This window comes from Periplaneta americana, chromosome 7 (genome assembly GCF_040183065.1).
Source record: "Periplaneta americana isolate PAMFEO1 chromosome 7, P.americana_PAMFEO1_priV1, whole genome shotgun sequence".
Lineage (NCBI taxonomy): Eukaryota > Metazoa > Arthropoda > Insecta > Blattodea > Blattidae > Periplaneta > Periplaneta americana.
The window spans coordinates 80,708,881-80,732,570 of record NC_091123.1 but is presented as its reverse complement, the minus strand read 5'-3'; the positions used below and the strand labels follow the sequence as shown (position 1 = coordinate 80,732,570).

The 23,690-nt window shown below is 35.1% G+C and overlaps 1 protein-coding gene across 1 annotated transcript in view; it reads left to right on the top strand.

Annotated features, from left to right (window-relative positions):
- LOC138703225 (uncharacterized) overlaps positions 1-23,690 on the top strand; it is a 1,345,654-nt gene that overhangs the window by 1,194,369 nt on the left and 127,595 nt on the right. The gene's annotated exons all lie outside the window — the stretch shown is intronic.

Here is a 23,690-nt window from a genome sequence, read left to right as displayed (position 1 = left end):
AGTTAATCGATTCGATATTATGCCTTTAATAGTCTTACTTACATGTATTTCATAGATTTTTGTGACATTCTGAATACCGTATCGTATCACTTTACTCAGCTGGTTGAGCAATATTGTTGTCATCTACCGGGAAATTAAGCTTGGAATGCAAAAACTCTCTTATTACATGGAGTAAGTGGAGTTCTGACTTCCACAAGTTTTAAAACAGCCCCCAAGTGCAGATGAATGTCGATATTAGTGTATTCTTGCCTTCCACGCATGCGGGACAAACTAAAAAGCATCATCCAGCCCATAACTCAATTTTGTCAAAAATTGGAGTAAGTGGGTTTTTGATCTCCCTGTCTCAATTAGTAATAGCGAGATGCTGTTATGGCGAGATCAGTCAGATGAGTCGCTACGGTTCTACCTGACATCCTCCTCAGAGTAGGGGATAACGTGGAAACATTCAACCATGCAATCTGCCCAAGTGCGATTCCAACCCACACCTGAACGGAATACCGGAGTATGAGCCCCGCTTACTACCCTCAGCCTAGTCACTTGATGTCTTCCTTGAAAATTGTATTAATGCGTACCGTCGGATATTCAGTTATTTTTTTTTTGTTTCCATTTCGTACAATATTCCGGTCACGAGGCATAATCATATACTTAGTCTTTTCGGGATTTACTTCCAAACCTATCGCTTTACTTGCTTCAAGTAAAATTTCCGTGTTTTCCCTAATTGTTTGTGTATTTTCTCCTAACATATTCACGTCATCCTCATAGGCAAGAAGTTGATATAACCCGTTCAATCCCAAACCCACTTTGTTATCCTAAACTTTCCTCATGACATATTCTAGAGCAAAGTTAAAAAGTAAAGGTGATAGTATATCTTCTTGCTTGAGCCTGCAGTGAATTGGAAACGTATCAGACAGAAATGGCCTATACGGACTCTGTTGTACGTTCTACTTAGAAACATTTAAATTAATCGAACTAGTTTCTTCGGAATACCAATTTCTATAAGAATCTTAAGCGGTTAGGTACAGCTTACAGCAATAGAATTTTGGAAATATTCAACATTATTTTCCTCCATTACTGCATCATGTAAAATAATGAAAATTAGTGTGTGTGAAACACTGTCCTTCTGCTATATGGCGAAAAAAAAATATATTTTTACGATTTTTTTTTAAATTATTTACATTTTATTTTTCAAAATTTAGTTCACTGTGCAGTGATGAAGCGTTTCCCACATAACTCAAAACTATCCAACATTCTGTGATGAAATTTTTTGTGTGCATTTATGCATGTCATATCTACAATATGATGCAAGATCACTTCTCTAGTCCACGCCTGTGGAGTAACGGTTAGCACGTTTAGCCGCGAAACAAGTGGCCCGGGTTCGATTCCCGGTCGGGACAAGCTACCTGGTTAAGGTTTTTTCCGGGGTTTTCCCTCAACCAAATACGAGCAAATGTTGGGTAACTTACGGTGTTGGACCCCGGACTCATTTTACCAACATTATCATCTTCATCTCATTCAGACGCTAAATAGCCTAAGCTGTTGACAAAGCGTCGTAAAATAACCTACTAAAATAAAAAAATCACTTCTCTACTTTTGATAGATTGTCTGATAAAAAATAAATTAATTTAAAAAAATCAAATAGGCCTATCAGTATTTTCTTCTAACACAAAATAAAAAGGTATATTATTTATTAAGCAATGTAGTTGAAAGAGCATGATATTTTAAACATGAGTTTCAGCAATAACATAAAAGAGAGAGAACATGAAAAAGTTAACAAGCTTGTGGGTTATGAGAGAAACGCTTCATCACTACAAAAGGAACTACCACCATTGTGAATTTAAAAAAATATACATATAAATGTTTTTTAAATCGTAAAAATATTTTTTTTCATATAGAAGAAGGACAGTGTTTCACACATACCAATTTTCATTATTGTACAAGATACAGTAATGGATGGAAAATGTTGAATATTTCCAAAACATTTTGCTGCTGTAAGCTGCTGTATTTTAACCTCTTAAATAAAACTTCCCTCTTAACAGAGTTATATGCCTTTTTGAAATACAACAACTGAGAATAAAGTTCTTAGAAAAATATTTGGGGCTAAGAGGGATGAAGTTACAGAGAATTGAGAAAGTTACACAACGCAGAACTGCATGCGTTGTATTCTTCACCTGTTATAATTGGGAACATTAAATCCAGACGTTTAAGATGGGCAGGGCATTTAGTATGCATAGGCGCATCCAAAAATGCATATAGAGTGTTAGTTGGCAGACCGAAGGGAAAAAGACCTTTGTGGAGGCCGAGTCGTAGATGGGAGGATAATATTAAAATGAATTTGAGGAAGGTGTGATATGATGATAGAGACTGGATTAATCTTGCACAGGATAGGGAGCGAAGGCGGGCTTATGTGAGGGCGGCAATGAACCTTCGGGTTCCTTAAAAGCCGTGAGCAAGTATTTATCTGAATTAGGTTTTAAAGATGAATATTATGTTTCAATTCGTCATTTAAGTTATTGATATTATGACTTTGAGAAATAAACTGTTACGCTTGTGGTGGATAAAAATTCTTTTGCAGATTTGTCAGATTGCAGAGGCGCTTGGAATATATATTTAACCAGAATAATTTTTGCCATATGCCTCTCTACTCACTGACCTTGCTGTGGGGGAGGAAAGCTTCGTCCATGCCGTAAATAATTTTAATGGTTTGTTTTCTCAGTCAGCTGTTCGTGCGTGTGGATGTAAATGTGATGATGTGACATCACAAGCACAGATGCTAGTAGAGAGAATCTTTTTTTTTTGGGGGGGGGGGGCTTTAAAATTTTATTCCGAAGAACACGTAGAATTATTTGCGCTCACGTTTCAGCTACACGGCTCAGCTGTAGTTCAGTATTTCAACTGCTATCTTCTCACGAAATAACCAAAGGCAAAAATTACAGTGCAGCAACTACGATTTTTTTCCTTCCCATTTTTTATTACTTTATATAAATTTCTCTTTAGCCTTTAAAGCAACGAGAATCAGAGAAATATATCTATGATATTTTGGACTAGAATCTTATCAACAGCTTAAAAAATGAGAAAGATTGATCTTTCAAAACAAAGAGTTCTGAGCTATTAGGTTTTAATATGGCCTAAACTTATGGACGTTCGGGTTTATTGAATTCTTTTTATATAGTCTTAACAATTCTCTTGATTTTGTTTCGTTAATGTTAATATTGTTAATATTTTAGTCCATTTCTTATATACGAGTGCGTAAAATGTTTAAAGGAGTTATATAGAATTTGGCATAGTCGTAAGAATACAAGTAAATACAATTTTTCTGATAAATACAGAGTACATAAATTCGAGTATATCTGTGCAAATTTTATCAGCTTATTTCTTGGATAGAGTACAACAAAATTATGATACTATATTACTTCCAAAATGAGTGTTTTTTCAGAAAAATAATTTTCCCTAAATGTCAGCACTGTTTTACTCGATAAATACTATCCCTAAAATTCTGACTTTTATTCTTACCCCTAGAGACACCAATAAGGAATAATTTATTATCCCTTTGCAGTATTTCAGTAACATAGACGGTTTTCTTTCAAATTAAATACAAAGATTAACACGTATCGTTAATTCCTGCCATTAGGAATTCTGGCAACCCTATTGGAGTGATAAGCGACGGAACTAGAGATGAACAACGATCGAGAAAGCAAGACTAACAGCGCCCGCAAAGCCGAAAACCCGCACGACAATGTTCTATACGTCGCGTCGTTTACGTAAAGATTGCTTGTGTGTGTTTCGAGATCACTCCCGAAGTCCCGAACGTCAAGCAGCCTTGAATCGCCACAGTTGTTTATACCTGATTGAACTTTTATCTACTTTGGCAACTGTTATATATGTATAAACAATCAAGTAGCCTATTTGAAACATCATCTCCACCTTTCAGTGTATAATAATCCGTTACCCAATCTTTAGGCCGTTATTAAAATTATAGGAATTTTCTTTTAATATGTTTGAGATAAAGTGTGCAATCTCAACTGAAAAGATATTAACGTTATGTTTTATGTTTCTTAGAAATGAAAATTTATTTGAAAATTGTTTCTTTTTCTATTTATATTACCATAGGTAATATCATATAGGGTAAATTAGGGTCTGTTGGACAGTCGGGCATGTTGGACACTTTGTAATTTAACGTGTTACCTCGCCACTTGTGGGCACCACATTCTGCTAGAAGTCAATGACGGAAGTAGCCCCACTCTAGCAGAATGTGGTGCCCGCAAGTGACGAGGTAACACGTTAAAGTACAAAGTGTCCAACATGCCCGACTGTCCAACAGACCCTAATTTACCCTAATAGAACCAGAACATTTTTATAACTAAGATACTGCTGTGTTTTGTCTTCTTGTCTCATTTAAACATTTATAATGTTATTTATTTCTATGGTGTATGTAATTCAAAGTTAGGATATCTTTCCACGCCGACCAAATGCTATTTCGAGAATGATGAGCGAGACTCGAAGCGCACGAGACGAGACTCGAAAGACAAATGCAACGAACATAGCGAGCGAGAGCGGCAGTTAGGTTTCTTCATTTCTAGACGGAACTCTTCTGTTCAGACTGATTGTGAGTGCGTGTGTGCTTTCGTGAGTCGGCGGCGCACTGTTGCCAAACTACACAGACTTTCTGCCTAATTTTCTAATTAACCATTCACTTAATTACAAAAAGTATAATGGTTTTTAATTTAATGTAGTCCGGTGCCCTCTTCAATGTGCACAATTATATCACTTCCACACTGTATAGATGTCACAACAAACATCCTCGAAGTTACAGGCTATATTTCTGTGTATTCACTTATTAATATCATAACTACAATACATGGAACGTGAAGAGAAAACTTATATACCGTATGTTTAAATATTATACTTAGCACAAATGAGGCACTCAGAAGCAAAGTGATACAAGTGACATTTTTTTTTAAATTGAGGTAAGTGTATATTCTAAACCTTTAACGTCACTTCTGTTCAGAGAAAAAGTAATATAAGTGTAGTTCCAGTCAGTGCTGCTCCGTGTTGGCGTTACTCTTATATTACAATGCATACAGAGTTTTGTCTGAGAGGCAAACTAATACAAGTGCGTTGTTTGCATAGTGTTGCGTTTTTCTGTTTATGACTAATTCATTTGCCACAATGGAGAGAGGTAACATATCACTTATTCGAAACATCTTCGTGGAAGACCTGCACACATTGAGCTGGACCAACTATACAATAAGGATAACTTTTGCTAAGTGGAGCAACTTGCAATAGCTAAAGAAATTCATCCCACCCATACACTACTCTATATTTGATGACCTGAAGCATGAAGGATGGGCCTTAATAAGGACTGCAGGACGTGGAAGAGTTCGTGGAAGAGAAAGTTCAAGGAATACTCGCGGTAGGAGTCCTACAGATGTAATATTCAACCTATCAGACACTATGTATTAAAAAAGGATCTAAAAATATGTCATTTAAAATTGCAAGTCTTCTCCAGATCTCAGATATTCTTCAAACTGCCAGATAATATCTGTGTAACTTCTACAAAATAAAGAGAGAAGGAATATCAGTCTATATCACAGACACCACTCATTGTTAAAACTCCAGTTGTGAACGAAATTCCTCCATGGAAATGGGTAATTCCAGAACATAGCATACGAATTCTAGGAAATCATTCCAAAAATGATCCTCCATACATTCTTAAGTTAGATGCCATGGAACTACTCTGCAGCACACATAAGGATCATCTTCAAATTTATACAGATGGATCTCTAAACCCTGATGATGGGCTATCAGGAGCAGGGTATTATATTTTAAAATATCAAGAAAGTTACTTCATACCATGTTCATCCTCCTCCGTCTTGACACTGAATTGCTAGTTATTGATGCTGCTCTTCAGTTTGTTACTCAAGTTTCTGAAAAATCTATTTGCATACTTACCGACTACAAGGAAGCTATATTTAATATAGTTAAATATGTACCAAACCTATACGCACATAGAATTATTCCAATTCAGAAACAACTAAGTAAACTAAAAAAACTCCAAAAGGAAATAACATTTCAATGGATGCCTAGTCATTGTGGTATACCGGGAAACGAGAAAGTCAATAACGTTGCGAAATAGGCAACATATTTGGAACCAAGATCTCTTCAAGTGATATCTCTATCCAATGTCTTTGCTTCAGTAAAATCTCATTTTATAAACTTATGGATCAACAATTGGTCTCTTGTGAAAAAGGAAAAATTTTATAGTCCGTTCAAAAGAAACCAAATAACCTGGAAATGTACAAAAAATTTCCCAGACATGTTCAACATTTTTAACAAGAGCCAGAACAGGTCACATTGTCACACAATTACCTACACCGATTTAATCTTTCTGATACTCCTACTTGTCTGTGGTGTAATAATCATGATGAAGATGTGGAACACATTCTTCTAAACCGTCCATCCATAAACCACAAAAGAAGTAAATTAAAATCATCAGTACCAGTTGCAGAAGACACAGCTCTACAGTATATATTGACTACTCTGGCTGCTAGCAACAGGCATCTATAATGAACACCGTTCAAATTACCCCTCAATTCTCATGAAAAACAAAAACTGAATAGACTATAGTGGACTTTATGTTGTAAGCAAACAGCTGGATACGTTAAGAAGATTGACTGAGTGATTCTTTCGGTTATATAGACACGTTTTGTGTTATAATATGATAATCAGAAAGCTCAAATGCTGTTAAGACAGGAATGTTTGAATGTTGTAAGCAATATTCTTGTTCTTGTTTTAAATAATATACAAATACTAAAAACTTTTGCACTTATATTACTTCTCCACAAAAATATGTTCGTGGAAAAATAATACAAGTGACTTTAGGACCCTATTTTACCTAAAATGATTTACAATAGATAATTTCTATTTAGAAGATAAAGAATATAGGTACCAACATATGCAACTGTAAATTTACAACAACATAGTTCTGTAACAGGTTTTTTTAATTTCCTTTTCAACTTCAAAGTCATTTATCTCAAAACTTACTAAATGTCACTTGCATCACTTTGCTTCTGAGTGCCTCAAATGTCATTTAACTGTGATATTTCTCATCTTCTCGAACACAACTTTTTGTTGACTGTACACCAGGAATGAGACGATATTAGCTCCCAATCATGGTAGAAGAGCTCGACCTTGATCACGAGCGCATAGCGCATCCGCTACATAGCGTCGTAACGTAGACGTCAGGGATGTACAGTACATCCACATGCAGTGAATAAAGGCAGCAATTATTACAATAACTAGAGTTACTAAATTTCTGGTTGTGTAATAGGGCTAATTATTCAGTTATTTAATATACATGTACATATATAAACAAATCGCAAAGGGAAGGTTCTTATAGGAACAAAAAGAGAAATAGGAAAAGTTAATTGTATGTGAACCATTTTCTTGCTAACAGCAATTATTTATTATGTAAATACTTCACTTCATTGGTTAGGAGAAACTAATAGCACAATCTAGTATATACAGTCATGAAACTCAATACGTAGTAAATATGCATCCAGAGATAGTTGCTTACCGCTAGGATCGCTAATATCGCCTCATTACAGACAATGCGAAATAGTCCTAGCACCCTCACTACTCAAGCTTCGTGACTGTATATACTAGACTGTGCTAATAGAGTCTACCTGCTCCACGTGTGTGATCTCTAAGTACTTTTGAGTATTTGTTGAAAAAATAATAATGACAGTATTGATTGAAATACAGCATATTAATTGTGTGATTGTAAAATGTAGTCCTTACTCTCCAGTCGTGATTATGTAATGAGTTTTCTTAGAGCGATTTGTGAGATGCACGTAATACGAAAAAAACAAATTGATTAAATTAAGATATTGAGAGCCATCGTCATTTTTTGGGGTCAATCATTTAAGGGGATGTGTATGATTTTTAAAACTTCCACAATTTTCGGCCAAAATTTGTGAAATTTAAACTATATAAACAGATCTATAATAATATCATCTGTACAAAATTTGGTGCAATTAGGTCCAATAGTTTTGAAATTTTATTTTTAAGTATATTTTTATATTGACGTTACTAAAAAAAAGCTCCTTGCATCAAAGTTTTCAAAATGTTTAGTTCATATTTGCTCAAAATCCTGAAAATAGTTATTGGAATAAAAGTGAATTAGCTTTTTGAGCTTAGTAATAGTATAAGTTAAAGTGCAATCAAAGATAAAATATTATTTCTAAATTAAAGAAACACGTAGTCTAATAAAAGTAAATATCCAGAAACAAGCAACAAATAAAATATCAACAATAGATTTAAAATCTATACTAATAATAAATCTGTAGCCGAAATTTTTCTGATAATTTTCGATTTTCCAAAAATAATTGGTCCTAACATATGAAGAGTCCAGGGGAAAAACCTGTTAAGTCCAAAATTATCAATTTTTTGTTTTGGATGCCATGAAATACCTCAGGCAGTAGAGATTTCAGTGGTTTAATTGTACAGAGTAAAAACTTGATTAAGCCAGATATATTTGAAGAATGATAACTCAGATACAATAGAATGTAATGGACCTTGAAACATTAAACTTGCTCTCCTGTAAAAACAGTAAAATGTGACTTAGCAGGTTCTTCCTCTGGACCCTTCATATATAATTAACCACCCTGAAACCGAAAAACGCTTTTTTGACATTTTTGTTTGTATGTCTGTCTGTCTGTCTGTCTGTCTGTCTGTATGTTTGTTACCTTTTCACGCGATAATGACTGAACGGATTTCGATGAAAATTGGAATATAAATTAAGTTCGTTGTAACTTAGATTTTAGGCTATATGGCATTCAAAATATATTATTTAAACGGGGGGGGGGTTATAAGGGGGCCTGAATTAAATAAATCGAAATATCTCGCTTATTATTGATTTTTGTGAAAAATGTTACATAACAAACGTTTTTCTTTAAACATGATTTCCGATAAGTTTTATTCTTTACAAAATTTTGATAGGACTGATATTTAATGAGATAAATGAGTTTTAAAATTAAAATAACTGCCATCTAAGGCCGTGTAATGAATTAAAAAACAAATGACTTCGTATATAAGGGGCCTTGGACAGCAACAATCGAAAGCTATGAAAGATAGCCTACAGAGAATATTTCTGTGTTTGTACGAAGTAATATCGGAAGCTAAATTAACTGATTTGTATAATTAATTATTATTTCACCATTGTAAAGTGTAGTTTCTCTAGATGGACATAATGCTATAATGTTATTACAGTAACTTCTGATATAATATAGTATAATATAATATAATATAATATAATATAATATAATATAATATAGGCCTAATATAATTTAAGTTATTTGAAGGGTTCACAACCATAGTGGGCCAAGCGCCATTTACTGAATACGTAGAAAACAAGGGTTAAAATTAAGTTATTACCATAATTCAATGGAAACCTATAACAAGTAAAATAAAATATACACATTAAATCTAAATGATGTCAATCTTCATTAAACTATGGTTGCATGTAATAAAAATTAATAAACATGTTGAAGGAATTGTCATTGCACCAAATGAGTGTCTCTGGACCAAAATGATCGCATTTTAATAGTTTGGATGCAATTTAAATTAAGTAACATATTAAACGATTTATCCTTCTATCAAACACGAATGTTCCCTGGATCAAATGTCCTATTTTAATTATGTAATTACTTCATATTTATTTCTAACGGGTGCAGCGGATCGCACGGATACGGCTAGTAAAGAAATAAAAGGAATCTAGATACAGTCTACTGACCCAAATGTAAATTAATTTACCTTCGATGTCAATTCCGAAAGCAATTTATTTCTCTCTTCTCCTGAAATATGCCTATATTTTTTTTTTCATGTTGCGTCTCATAATGCCATTTTATGTTGCTTTTTTGCAAATGATATATTTTTTACACAACAAACACTGGATTTCATCACCATGTTCGAAGCATAAATATTGTATCTTCCACTCTTCCTTGAAAGCTTTAAGCGCTTCAGTTCCGTCATGATGCGCTGTGTTCTAAGATCTGTACATCCTTTAGCAATGCTTACAGGTAAAAGAGCTCCGCGGGCGCGCAGCGGGCAGAAAAGAGCTCTCGCTCTAAAGTACTAGTCGCCATCGCAAGACTGCTGTACACTGTATTTCGAGTGTCACGTACAGGTGGAGTCTCCTTAGTTGGCCTGCACGTTCCACTGACCTTAATTAACTAATTGATTCATTGATATTGGAGAAGGGCATTACGAACCAGCACTAAGGCCAATGATAGACGGATTCCTGCACTATGCAATATTGAAACGGCGAACATATTATTCATTCACGACGAACCGGTTCTCAGGCAAAGAGGTACCGTAATACATGAGGATGGCTAAAGAATGTGCGAGTTATTTAAATCAGGGATGCGATGCCTACTAGTAATTCTAAGCGCGAGCTTTTTAAGCTCTCTCCATAAGCGCGGAGCTTTTCTCCCTGAGGTACAAGGATGTACAGCACTTACAACATTGCAGACCATGACAGATCGCAAGCGAGATTACAATACAGGTATTAATGATAAGTAGAAGGTTCAGTTTTTATATAATGAACATGGCGGTGAAGTACAGTGTTTAATAAGTAAAAAATATATACTATATTATTTGTAAAAAAAATGTCAAACGTCAGTACGAAACACAACACAACACAGATATAGACATTATTCTGGAGAAGAGAGAAATTGATTTCAGGAAAGAAATAATGCTGAAAAATTGAGAAAATCCACGTTCTTTTTTATAATCGTAATAATATTTGAGACTTTTAAATGATTTAACCTCTATAATCACATATGGCCAAACATGCGGTGCGTGAGATGAGAGGAAATTTTTTTTTTGTGTTTTTTTTTACGCTGTTTTCTCGACTTAAAAATTTTAAGCAGTTTACTGAATGAAAAGCAAAACAGTTATTTTCATATTGGTCTGAAACTTCTCACAGAGATCAATTAAATGTTGATAAATAAAATTTAACTAGCATTTAGTTTTTCTGTTTATTTATACTATCAGTGGCGGTTTTTGAGACTAAGTAATGTGCACGCAAATATCTGATTTGTGTTTGTTTTCATTTATATATAGCTTATAACTCAAAACCATAGCCCGATAGAGACTTTTTTATGACATATTCAAATTTAGCGTATAAAAATCATATAAGATCACATGGTACAAAATTGCGTTTGACTAGTGATAACTTAGCGTACATAAACCTATTTAATTATGAAATATATTATAACTAGAGCCCGGATGTTTAGGCATTTATTTTGGTTAAAATAGGCAGACATATAGGCACTAAAAATAGTAAAAATAGACAATGAGATAGGCATTTATTATTCATGGAAACAGACAAAAAACAGACAAATACTTAATAAACTATCCCATACGGTACCTACTCACTTTCCTTGGTTACATGTCAAAACAAGATGCTTTTTTAAGTTGTCAACTGTCATAGTAACCCGCCTATCAGAGAGAACGTCTTTCATGGAGGAAAAAGATCTTTCTACTTCTGTTGAAGTGATTGGAGCAAACTTAAAACAACTTATTTCAGAAGGACTGTCTCTACTTTCTTTTAGAGATCGGGAAAAACTGACTGTGTATTGTCTCAAAAGAGGGGTTTGAGAAAGGATTAGAGACTTCAAAGTACGCGTGACTTGTGCGTGCAAGCGACAACAGTAACGGGACCTGGAGACTTGCTTTTATACTTCCCTCATTCCATTTCTTTCGCTGGTAAACCCCGAAGTGACCTGAGCACTGAGGGTTATACTGTTCAAACATTTTTATTAAGTGACATAAAAGATGGAATTGGTAGGGGAGAAAAGTTTACGACTTCTTGGAAACATATGTGTTGCTGGAGAATAAGATTCTCAGCAAATAAAAAACTAGAATAACTAGAAAAACTAGAATAACATCATTGTATAGAGCACATCTAGGTCAGAAAGCATGGGTAGACATAACGGCTCGGTTACAGAAGCCAGCGTAGTATAGTAGGAACGATCATAATTTTAAAATCAAATGTAGGAAACAGAAAACAGATGTAGGTAAATTCTCATTTTTAAATATAACAATAAATGATAGGAATGACCTGCCTGCAGCGGTCTTTAGTGATTCAAGAATAACTTTAAAAGTTGCGTGTAAAGTGTAAATTGAAATTAAGGTGCCATTTAACATTTAATTTTTTAAGGTGACATCTATTTATTTAGCCTGACGAGTTACTTCCTTGGTCTGAATTGTAAATTATTTAAAAATAGCGTGTAAGAGGGTCTTAGGCTAGAAATGTTTAGTTTAAATGTAGTTCTGTTTATAAGTATGCATAAGGGTGTAATTATTTGTCTTATTTGAGCTGTTGCATTAGTGAAGCGTGGTGAGTTAGTGAAGTTATGGTTTTACAGTGCAGTGAATAGTTTCGATCAGTGATAATTTATAGTGTCAATGAAATGTGTTCTATAGTGTCAGTGAAATGCTTCATAATGCCACTACAGTCAGTGAGATGAGAGTAAAGTGAAAGATTATCATCAGTACCAATGTGAAACTTATGTAGGGCCTATACATATGTAGGTTGTATTGTAAAATTAGATTCACTTATTAATTAGGTTATTTTATGTATTATTATTAATTGTAATTATTGTGTAAAATTGTATTGTGTATTCTTATTGTATTGTGTATATAATTGTATTGTGTATTGTATAATTGTATTGTGCATTGTAATTTTATTGTGTATTGTTTATATTGTGTATACCACTGCCACCGGTTGCTTGCCCACATACAAATATTTGTGTGAGGTGAATATATATTTTTAATTATCACAACGATCTTTTTTGTTTCTTGATGCAGTTAATGTGCGGTTTATTTTAAATGTATTAAAAATATAGAAAATGTACAATAACGACGTAAAAAGGCTAAAAAGAAAGGCATTTAACCTTAAAATAGGCAACGCGACCTAAAATAGGCAAAAAGGGCAAAATAAAAATTGGACCTATTGTCACCAAGTGCATGGGAACGTGTTTATCTCTAATAGGTATTTCATACATACACTCAGTTTAAAAAAGTCATTTTGCCTAACATCAGGGCTCTAATTATAACACATAGTAAGTAATGACAAACATATTTATTTGTAAAAGCTATCTCCAAGAACACATCATAAGGCAAATTATGTTATTAATTATATAATTATGTGTTCTTAAATGATTCCAGTTTCACTTAACATGACTTTTACAAGTTTAAAACGTTTTTCATTACCTAGTATGTGATATAATCTTTTATAATTAAATAAATTTATGTATAATAAGTTACAGACGGTTTTCAAATAAATCTTATTGATGTTATTCATTATCTTATCAGATCCAACATGTCAATAAAGAGTATTGTTTACGGTAAAATGGTAATAATGAATTACTGATGTACCGGTACTTATAATTGTATTTCAGAACACACCAGGGACTGGAAAAAAAATGACACATTCAGCCTCATTGTCTAACACTCTAACACATCTTACATAACCTGCCGCTACTGAAACGCTGATCCGTTTGGTACCGGTTGAGTGTAAATCTAATTCTTGAAAACAAATTACGATCATTTTGTTTATGACAACACTTTAAGGCGAAACTCATGGTTAGCGACAGTGTTCAGCTTTGTGGTTGTGACCCATAAAAGCGCTGTTATGTGCTCTTGCTCTGGCTGGAGAGTTCAGCATTGAAGTCTTAGTCTCGTTGAAAATTTAATTAAGGGAATAGAAACTAGAGTGGCAAGCACTATACGGCAAGGTTCAGTAGTAGCCGCTCTAATACAAGTTGTATAAAGCAACACGTAACAGCGCCATTTAGATAAATTGAAGCTTGCTTTATTTTTTAAGAAGCTTCTATAAAGGCAGCTGTACGGAAAATATTCACACCACTCTTAGTATACTTTTTCCTTATTTTTGTTGTCACTGAATTTTTAAAGATATATTTACACACTTTCGTCTACATCGACCCCGCCGTATTAACTTGCTCTATGGTCATTATTATCTACTTCTTCTTAGGCAGTTGTACGTATTCAGGCTTCAAAAGATTGTTGGACCCATCTTGATGTTGGGCGTCCCAGGCTTCTCCGTTCTCTTTTCAGCGATATTACTGTCGGGTTGTTTGCGTCAATGTTCCTACCTCTATATTCTATTGTATTAATATGACTTTTAATATATTTATGTCTCGTGAACGGTGCATAGTACGAAATATAAATATAAAAATTGGAAATTATGCTTTGAAGAGGTGGGAAAATTAAAATAAATTGGAGCAACGGTAACGAAATATAAATGATACTGGAGAGGAAATTGGACACAGATACATATGGGAAATGCCTGTTATTATTCGGTTAAGAAGATTTGTCATCCAGTCTGCTTTCAAAAACACTGAATGTTAGAATTTATAAAACGGTTATATTACCGGTTGTTTGTATGGTTGTAAAACTTGTACTCTCACTTTTAAAGAGAAACAGAGGCTCAGAGTGTTCGAGAATAAGGTGCTTAGGAAAATATTGGGGCTAAGAGGGTTGAAGTGACAGGAGACTGGAAAAAGTTACATAATGCAGAACTGCACGCATTGTATTCATCGCCTAACATAATTAGGAATATTAAATCCAGACGTTTGAGGTGGGCAGGGCAAGTTTAAGTGAATTCAGAAATGCGTGTAGAGTATTAGTTGGGAGACCTGAGGGGGAAGAAAAAACCTTTGGGGAGTCCGAGACGAAGATGGGAGAGTAATATTAAAATGGCTTTGAGAGAGTTGGGATATAATGCTAGGGACTGGATTAATCTTGCTGAGGATAGGGACCGATGGCGGGCTTGTGAGAGGGCCGCAAAGAACCTCCGGGTTCTCTACAAGCCTTTTGTAAGTAAATTATTTTTATTACGTATTTATTTAAATAATTTTAATTATGAATTGTTTTTAGAATATATTTTTGACATTTTCTGTTTTTGAAGGTGGGTTCATTAATTTTAGTATCTATAATTAATAGATATGGAAATGAATATTTTCATTATTTTTTTCATTTAATGATAAAATTATTAGTTCCCACTTAATATCTACGTTTCTCCTCCTGTCTATTAGTCTATATCTTGTCACTGATCGTAGAAATTTCATTTGTGCTGCCTGGATTCGTGTGCAACCAATTATTTTTTGTTAGTATCTAGATTTCACATCCATATAACAACATAGGAACTACCATTAGCCTACTTTATATAACTTCGTTAGGGAATCCTTTCGTATTTTGCTTTTTCCGTGTTCTACTAATTATGACACACACATTATATTGTATTAACCTAAAATAATTGAATTTGAGCTATAATTCTTATATTTTCTTCCCCAGGCAAAACTACGTCTCTCATGTTGTCCAGTCTAGACTGGAGTTTTCATTGCTAGATTTCATATCTAAATCCGAAACTTCTTTGAAGAGTCAATTCATCAAATAAAAATTCTGCATCATAAAAGGTGTACAGGTCTTTATATTTTCATTATCATATTTACATAGAAACTTAAATCATTATCGAAGCACAAGGCTTTATGACTAACAATTCCAATAAAAATTATATCAAATATCTTGTATCAGAAAGCCAATATTTACCTTGGTACTTAAGTCTCAAGGATCATTTTCGAACACGCTATTCTTATAAATTTTGTACCTATATCTCTACTTCATTTCTAGGTTTCAACATTTTCTTCCGAAGACACAGACAGCCCCTTAAAAAACCGGTCTCTAATTCCGACGAATCCAAGTGGAATTTGTGGTGGATAAAGATAGTGTTACAGGCAGGTTTTGACGGATACTTGTGACTTCCCTGCCGAAATTCAAACATTTTTATGGAATAATCACTAACTTTCGTCGTTTCTTTATATGCAGTGATCAACAGTCTTGTCTCACCTGTAGATATTACATATGACTCAATAAAACAGTCAACTCATCACAATAATTTGTTGTAGAGCCACTTCTCATGATACACAACAGTGTTCACTTTTCCTACATTATGGATTAAATAGGACTGATCTCAAAGAACCTATAAGTACGAATTTTCTCGTTTAGGATCCTATAGCCTACTTAAACTTTGAACTGTGGCGCGAGGTGACAAACCATTAGTGAGTGATCTCTTAGTCAGAGTGCACGGCGACTGACAGCAGAAATTCCCAAGAAAATCGAGCCTTTTTGGGAAGGGTACATTACGACCCTTTCCAATGCCAAGTACAGTTAAGTGAAAATAAAAGAAGCCTGCAATAAACGAGGTTTCGTATTTCCAAGAAAGGCATCTTCTGTGTACTTAATAAGATTGGTAAAGCTCGAATGGAATTAATTTGTAACATCTCGTGGGGTGCGGCGACTTGTGACGGGGGGGGGTGGATTTGCTTGCTTTTTCCATCCTGGAATTAATCCCATCCGAGCTTAGCCAGTCTTAGTAGGTACACACAAGATACCTTTGCAGGCTCCTATGATTTTCCCGTAACTGTACTTTGCATTGGAAAGAGTTGTTATGTACCCCTCCCAAAAAGGCTCGATTTTCTTGGATATTGCTACTGTGATACACCGTGCACTCTGATTATGAAATCACTCTCTACTACTGGTGTGTCATCTCTCGCCGCAATTCAGCTGTCGGTGTGATTCCTGACGCACATGACGTCATTCAAATTCGTTATCAGAGATCGGAAACAACCCTCTGTATTGCTGGAGAAAAACAACTTTAACAGAGACAGTGGACTCCAGCTCAGTCAGGCATGGACACCGGCCTTAGACCAACTCAGGCCCTCTTACAATCAAGGTCATGAAGATCACGGACCGAGGACGGCAACCGATTCCAACCGGCGGAACAGGGCTCGCCGCCCGCCAAACTTCACGCAGTAATCCCGGGAGGGGCGGAGCTTACGAGCGATGACAATTCCCGGCCCCGGATTGGCCGATCCGCCAACCAATCCCGTTTCACCTGAGACAGCCACATCTATATAACCTTTCGACTTTCTGTTCGGACATCACTTCCCTGAAGATGGCTGCAGAGATAGCAGTCGAAAGCTTGGAGCATTCCAAAATCTTAACTCGGCTGATATCCCGCGAAAACATATTAGCGAACCAACGCCGAGAAAGCCTCAAATCATACAACCCTCTGTATTATTACTGCTAAATTGAGGTGTGTCCTGTTGTGGACTAAAATTATATTCTGTTCGCGATATAAATACCCTTAAAATGCCATAAATTGCATACTTTCATTTTATAATGAAATGTGGATTAATATTCTGCGGAAACTCGTCTGAAGTTAAACAATATTTTGTTTTACAAAAGAAATAAAACTCTAAGGATAACGGCAGGTGTGCATAAAAGTTCACCATGTAAAAAGACTGTACAAAATTTAGAAATATTGATCTTACCTTGTAAGCGTATTTGTTTCTGGTCTTGTTTTATATTAAAAACCTAGATACATTTAGTTTTAATCGAAACATTCATCATTTAATATGAGGCACAAATCTCCATCTACCCACTATTAGTCTCGGCTGTTACAAAAAAAAAAAGAGTTCACTATTAATGTATTATGGTCTTCCACGCATTGCTCAATTTTCCTAAAGCACTGAAAGGCCAAAAGAAAAGGTTCAGAACAGAATTAACAAAATGCTTCATACTCATATCTTCTGCTCAACAGATAAATTGTTTATGCTTGTAAGTTGAATTAATCTGTTTCCTATTTATTATATATTTTTGTATGATTTTTCCCCCACATTTCAAAGTTACAGTAGTCTTCCACTTTAAGGTCTACCGTATGTAATATAACAAAAATTAAATGAAATAAAATTACATGTAATACCTGTGATAGTAAAGTGTGCCCTCCAGTTTGAGTGCATTCATCTTAGAGGAAGACTCCAGGGTCTATGATGAGTAGAGCCCGGATCTTTAGGCATTTATAACAGTTAAAATAGGCAGGCAAAAAAAGCAATAAAAACGTAAAAAAGGCACAATAACTGATTGTTCCTCACTCAAATTTCTTTCTCTTACAATAACAAACACGTGTAGTACAAAATTGTAAGATTTGAAAATATGAAAGCAAACAATTGAAAATGCTACGTGACAACTTCTATGAGAACGAGCTTAATATTTAAAATTATGAAGCTGATTGTTGGTGTCGTGAAGACATGACAATATTATATTTGTAATTGTGGATTGTCGATCATTATTCTTATTACATCTATAACAAAACAGTTTGTGTCATTATGTCGACAACAATTAATGAAATTTCTATGATAGCTATGAAGGATTCTCTGCATATTTTACGGCGACACTTGTACTGTAATTAAATTAAAATTGAATTCTCTCATTCTATTTTATTTTTTATCTATATTTATTTTATTTTTAGTGGGTTATTTTACGACGCTTTTTCAACATTTTAGATTATTTAGCGTCTGAATGAGATGAAGGTGATAATGCCGGTGAAATGAGTGCAGAGTCCAACACCGAAAGTTACCCAGCATTTCCTCATATTGGGTTGAGGGAAAACTACGGAAAAAACCTCAACCAGGTAACTTGCCCCGACAGGGAATCAAACCCGGTCCACCTGGTTTCGCGGCTAGACGCGCTAACCGTTACTCCACCGGTGTCGACTATTTTATTTTACTTGCAAATTTTTATTATTATAAAACATTATCTACTGTAAATTTCAGTTTATTGTAAACAAATTTTTTTAAGACATTTTTAATGTCACATCTTAAATGCTACTGTTTAACATTATTTGTCTTTGGCAACCTCACCAAGTTGAGGAAGATTAGATATTATTTTAGCACGATTATTAGCAGATAAGCGCCGAAATAAATTACTTTTATTTACTGTTGTTAGTAAAGTGAGTCATTGTTTCACATATTTACATTTCATGCACATTACATTACAGTTAATTAGAAAATTGCAAATAAACAAGAAATATTGTTTTAAAATTACAAAAAAAAAACATTTATTATTGAATTAGTAAGAAAAAAAGCAAAATAAAAATTGGCCGTATCACTTTGATTTACCCAAATCACATTTATATCTACGAAAATAAGATTTACTTCCACTCAGTAAAAAATGCATTTTTCCAAACATCCGGGTTCTAATGATGAGCAAGTACCCGCTGTTCCCTAGGAGACGTTGAAAATGCTTCCTGAAGAAACTGTGTCTGGTAATTATTACACTAGCTTCCCTTGTCTAGGGTCAAGTTTTCTCTCGGTATAGCGATATATAGTGGACCAGAAAGACACCTGAACAGGGTTCAACGCATAATGGATATCTGTGGTCAGCTTATGGCTAATCCCATGGATGTTAGATTTATCAGGAAAATTGTCATATGTGATGAAAAATGGATATATTACCGCAACCCTGAAACTTCAAAATAGTCGCTCGATCCCCATCAGCCGGACAAAGTCTCTGTTAAACAAAATCGGTTCTGTCCCAAAGTAATGTTTTGTATTTGTTGGAATTTTGAAGGTGTCGTTCACGGGAGTTTGTTCCAAATGGACGTGCAGTCGATGCGGATCTTTATTCTCAACAGCTGGAATGATTTCATGAAATTTTGAGAGAGCTACCCGGCATTAATTAATTTAAATATCATTCTCTTACAACAAAACATACGAGGCCCCATATTGCTCGAACACCACACAAAAAATTCAGGAATTGAGAGGAATCGAACTGCTGCCACACCCAGTATATATCCCTGATCTTGCGCCTTCAGATTACCATCTGTTCCGATCCATGGCCCACTTCCTGCGTGGAAACAATTTCCAAAATTTGGAAGCCGTTATAATTTGTATCCTTGCATTCTTCGCATCAAAAACCAAAATCTGGTGCCGTCGGAGAATAACAAGCCTCTCTGAAAGGTGGCTCAAGACCTTAGAATCTAACAATCTTTATTTCCAAGAGTCCACATCTGTGGAGTAACGGCTAGCGTGTCTGGCCGCGAAACTAGGTGGCCCGGGTTCGATTCCCGGTTGGGGCAAGTTACCTGGCTGAGGTTTTTTCCGGGGTTTTCCCCCAACCCAATATGAGCAAATGCTGGGTAACTTTCGGTGTTGGACCCCGGACTCATTTCACCAGCATTATCACCTTCATCTCATTCAGACGCTAAATAACTTAGATGTTGATAAAGCGTCGCAAAATAACCTACTGAAAAATTACTTCGAAGATTAGCTTAAGTTCTTATCACAACACACTCTAATCAAAATTTTGTTCCAAAACTGACATAACTGGTCCTGGAACACAACTATGGTCCACGATACAATCATTCAAAGAACATTGTAGAAGTAATATAGACCGTTCGTAGATAGCTGCAGTGACTTGACTTCAAACTACACTACAGCAAAAATATAGATAAACGAGGTACTACGTTATGGAGTACAAAATTTGAAAGGTTGTATCGTGGACCATAGTTGTGTTCCAGGACCATAGTTATGGGAAATGACAGTAGGCCTACTGTATTTATTTAATCAGATTGTTACTGGTCATTTTAAACAGAGATCTAGCTAGTTGACCAGAAAAGATTTTCAGTCCTTTTAGACGTTCTTTCTTGTTCCATTCATATATAGTGTTCGGCTTATTCCACAGACTCAGTACCAATGAAAGTTGAAGTTTAGATAGAAACTCGATAAAAGCAGACTGCGAGCCAGTCGCATTGCGCCCCGGGAAACATCAACTTGGCTCGGCACTCATGAGTAATTAGGTGCAGCTTGTTATGTGTGTTTGAAGTCACAACGAGTAGACGGAATTGGTTATAATTACGCGAGAAGCCCCTCGAGTCATACTAAATATCCATTTGAGATTCTCAATCGTCTTGATGCCGCCTCAGGTTTCACGGGTTATTTCACTGAAGCGCGTCTCTCCGGCTTCATTTAAACTCCCTAATACGGAGAAATGAGCTCGTAGCCAGCGCCCTGCGTTACTTCTCGTGGCAGCCTTGAATGGCGGCTCTTTCGCTTTTCTCGGAGTCCTAAATTACATGTGAATCTCAACAGACCAGAAATTAAAAAAAAAAAAAAAATGTGACTACATTTTCAAATCGAAGAAACTATGTCAGTATCGTTCTGCAGAAAGGAAACCAAACCGCGCAATGTTGGCACTGACAGTAATGCAGTGAATTTCAATATCAATAAAAATAGTGACTTGTGTTCTTAGGATTGAATCCAGCAGGTTATACCTGTGTATCCCCAGGTGAGATTGCAGATTATCTAAAGCAGTGATTCCTGAAGAGCTGAGGGGGTCGCGAGATCATTTACAAAATAAAACAAAAAAACGCCTTATTAATTTATATACTTACTGTGTGTTCAGAAACGTAATCAACATTTAATTGATGATTTATTGGCAATTAATTGAAAGAAATTCAATGCTGAGATAATTTCGTATGCGGATCACACTGTTGTTATTTTTGCAAGTAAAACTTGGGATGATACCTACTTCAATTAAAATAATGCCACCACATTGATTAAAAATCGATTTGATTCCAACCTTACAACTTTTTAAGGAACCCCCCAGGTTCATTGCCGCCCTCACATAAGTCCGCCATCGGTTCCTATCCTGTGCAAGATTAAACCACTCTCTACCATCATCTCCCAACTTCCTCAAATCCATTTTAATATTATTCCCTCCGGGCTCCCAACTAACACTATATGCATTTATGGTTTCGCCATACGCGTTACATACCCTGCACATCTCAAACGTCTGAATTTAATGTTCCTAATTATGTCAGGTGAAGAATAAAATGCATGCAGTTCTGCGTTGTGTAACTTTCTCCATTCTCCTGTAACTTCATCCCTTTTAGCTCCAGATATTTTCCTAAGAACCTTATTCTCAAACACCCTTAATCTCTGTTCCTCTCTCAAAGTGAGAGTCCAAGTTTCACAACCATACAGAACAATCGATAATATAAATGTTTTATAAATTCTAACTTTCAGATTTTTTGACAACAGAATAGATGACAAAACCTTCTAAACCGAATAATAACAAGCATTTCCCATATTTATTCTGCGTTTAATTTCCTCCCGAGTGTCATTTATATTTGTTACTGTTGCTCCAAGATATTTGAATTTTTCCACCTCTTCGAAGGATAAATCTGCAATGTTTATATTTCCATTTCGTAGAATATTCTGGTCACGAGACATAATCTATATTTTGTCTTTTCAGGATTTACTTCCAAACCTATCGCTTTGCTTGCTTCAAGTAAAATTTCCATGTTTTCCCTAATCGTTTGTGGATTTTCTCCTAACATATTCACGTCATCCGCATAGACAAGAAACTGATGTAATCCGTTCAGTTCCAAACCCTGTCTGTTATCTTGATTCCAACCTGTGTCTTAAATCATTCTAAAACTGAGGTTTTACCATTTTCATTAACATATATTGGTATAAAATCTCCTGATTCGCTCTTATATTTAAAAATTCATGCATCCAATTGTTCTAGTAACTGTAACTGTGCTATTCTAAAACTACTGGATCAGTAGTTCAGGAGTCACTGAAGAAGACGTGACATCACGTCGAAACAGGCCGTCTGTCAAAGGTATATAACTTTTTTTAAAATTTTAACACTTTTTAAAGTATGACTAAATAATATTATGTTTTTATTGCTTTATATTGTATTGTATTGTATCGTATTGTATTAATTATGTTATATTGATAGCAATGTAGTAATTTTCTATCATACTGGCTGAGTGGAAGAGAAGGCCGAATGCCTTAACTCTGCCAGTTAAAATAAACCATTATTATTATTATTATTATTATTATTATTATTATTATTATTATTATTATTATTATTATTATTTAAAACACTAAACATTCTTCCGTTTAATAGCTCTGGCGGCAAGGAGAGGGGGTGTTTGTTTCCAAATCGACTTTACAGCACCGGGAAGGTTCTTTCTTGTGAGGATGAACATCATTTCAAAAAATTATCCAACATAGTTAATTTTTCGATAGACTCGTTACATATAAAAGACCCTGTACAAGGTGGGGTAGATTTTGACTTAAGTAATATCCATCCGACAGTTGGAGTGGATTGAAGCTAGACATGGCATAACATTGGTCAAGGTATGCCATTTAAGGTTAGAGTTAAATTACTTAGGTTTACATGGCAACTATTTCTGTTTTGTTACTGAAATCAAATCTGAATTATTTCAGTAAATGTACTGAATAAACATGCCTCGTTGGCATTCACTATTGAAACATTAAAAAAAAAAAAAACGAAGACTCAGTAACAATACAGCGATTATTCAGGCGGCATTTCAACTTTGCAAGACATGAAATACTTCCGGATCGCAACACAATCAATAACTTGACTGAGAAAATTACGAACAGCTTCCGCAAGAGATGGCAAACCTGCAGATAGAACTCGATTTGTGCGACACTCTTCTATGTCTTGCATCGTTGAAATGCCGCCTGAATAATGGCTATGTTCTTATCAATGAGTCTCTTTTTTATGTTTGAATAGTGAATGCCATTGTTCTGCTGACCAACGAGATATGTTTATTCAGTACATTTACCGAAATAATTAAGATTTGTTGATTTCAGTAACAAAACAGAAATCGTTGTCATATAAATGTAAACAGTTGGTACTCTAACCTTAAATGGCATATCTTGACCAATGTTATGCCATGCCTAGCTTCAATCCACCCCAACTGCCGGACGCCTGGCTAACGAGAAAGA